We start from the raw sequence: 2,584 nt of genomic DNA on the forward strand, positions 1-2,584 counted from the left end.
GACACCATTTGAATCTCTTCATATATTTCACATCTTTTCAGGCTCTTCATGTTTTTGAACACCATTTAATGCTCCTCCATTATTTCAGACCGTTCCATGCTCGTCATAATTCGGAAACCTTTTGAAACTCTTCATATTTTTCCACCTTTTCAGGCTCTTCATGTTGTTGAACACTGCATAATGCTCCTCCTATTTTTCAGACCGTTTCATGCTCCTCATATTTTTGACGCTTTTTGAAGCTCTTCATATATTTCACACCTTTTCAGGCACTTCATGTTTTTGAACACGGCTTCATGCTCCTCATATTTTTCAGACCTTTTCATGCTTCTCATATTTTTGACACCTTTTCAAGCTCTTCATATTTTTCACACCATTTCAGGCTCTTCATGTTTTTGAAAACCCTTTCCTGCTCCTCATATTTTTCAGAACGTTTCATGCTCCTTATATTTTTGACACATTTTGAAGCTCTTCATATTTTTCACACCTTTTCATGCTCTTCATGTTTTTCAACACTGCTTCATGCTCCTCCTATTTTTCAGACCGTTTCATGTTCCTCATATTTTTGATAGGTTTTGAAGCTCTTAATATTTTTCACACCTTTTCAGGCTCTTCATGTTTTTGAATACCGATTCATGTTCCTACTATTTTTCAGACCGTTTCATGCTCCTCATATTTTTGACACCTTTTGAAGCTCTTCATATTTTTCAAACCTTTTCAGTCTCTTCATGTTTTCCAACAACGCTTCATGCCCCTCCTATTTTTAAGACCGTTTCATGCTCCTCATATTTTTGACACCTTTTGAAGCTCTTCATATTTTTCACACCTTTCCAGGCTCTTCATGTTTTTAAACACCGTTTCATGCGCCTCCTAATTTGAAGACCGATTCATGCTCCTCATATATTTGACACCTTTTGAAGCTCTTCATATTTTTCACACCTTTTCATGCTGTTCATGTTTTTCAACACTGCTTCATGCTCCTCCTATTTCTTAGGCCTTTTCATGCTCCTCATATTTTTGACACGTTTTGAAGCTCGTCATATTTTTCACTCCTTTGCAGGCTCCTCATGTTTTTCAACACCGCTCCATGCTCCTCCTATTTTTCAGACAGTTTCATGCTCCTCATATTTTTCACACCTTTTAAACTCTTCATATATTTCAAACCTGTCCAGGTTCTTCATGTTTTTCAGCACCGCTTCATGCTCCTCCTATTCTTCAGACCTTTTCATGCTCCTCAGATTTTTGACACCTTTTTAAACTCTTCATATTTTTCACACCTTTTCAGGATCTTCATGTTTTTGAACACCACTTCACACTCCTCCTATTTTCCAGACTGTTTCATGCTCCTCATATTTTTGACACCTTTTTAAGCTCTTCATATTTTTCACACATTTTCAGACTCTTCATGTTTCTGAACACCGTTTCTTGCTCCTCATATTATTCAGCCCGTTTCATGCTCCTCATATTTTTGACACCTTTTGAAGCTCTTCATGTTTTTCACACCATTTCAGGCTCTTCATGTTTTTCAACACCGCTTCATGCTCCTATTTTTCAGACCGTTTCATGCTCCTCATATTTTGACACCTTTTGAAGCTCTTCATATTTTTCACACCTTTTCAGGCTCTGCATGTTTTTCAACACCGCTTCATGCTCCTCCTATTTTTCACACCTTGTGAAGCTCTTCATATTTTTCACAACTTTTCAGGCTCTTCATGTTTTTCAACACCACCTCATGCTCCTCCTCTTTTTCAGACCGTTTCATGCTCCTCATATTTTTGACACCTTTTGAAGCTCTTCATATTTTTCACACCTTTTCAGCCTCTTCATGTTTTTCACCACCTTTCATGGTCCTCCTATTTTTCAGACAGTTTCACGCTCCTCAATATTTGAAACCTTTTGAAGCTCTTCATATTTTTCACACCTTTTGAAGCTCTTCATATTGTTCACACCTTTTCAGGCTCTTCATGTTTTTGAACTCCTAATCAAGCTCCTCATATTTTTTATACCTTTTGAAGCTCTTCATATTTTTCACACCTTTTCAGGCTCTTCATGTTTTTGAACACGGCTTCATGCTCCTCCTAATTTTTAGACCGTTTCATGCTCCTCCTATTTTTCAGACTGCTTCATGCTCCTCATATTTTTGACACCTTTTGAAGCTCGTCATATATTTCACAGCATTTCAGGCTCTTCATGTTTTTCAATACCGTTTAATTCTCCTCCTATTTTTCAGACCGTTTCATGCTCCTTTTATTTTTGACACCTTTTGAAGCTCTTCATATTTGTCACAACTTTTGAAGCTCTTCATATTTGTCACACCTTTTGAAGCTATTCATATTTTTCACACCTTTTCAGGCTCATCATGTTTTTGAACACTGCTTCTTGCTCCTCCTATTTTTCAGATTGTTTCATGCTCCTCATATTTTTCACACCTTTTCAGGCTCTTCATGTTTTTCAACACCACTTCATGCTCCTCCTATTTTTCAGACTGTTTCATGCTCCTCATATTTTTAACACCTTTTGAAGCTCTTCATGTTTTTCACACCTTTTCAGGTTTTCATGTTTTTCAGCACCGCTTCATGCACCTCCT

Source organism: Dama dama, chromosome 26 (genome assembly GCF_033118175.1).
Source record: "Dama dama isolate Ldn47 chromosome 26, ASM3311817v1, whole genome shotgun sequence".
NCBI lineage: Eukaryota > Metazoa > Chordata > Mammalia > Artiodactyla > Cervidae > Dama > Dama dama.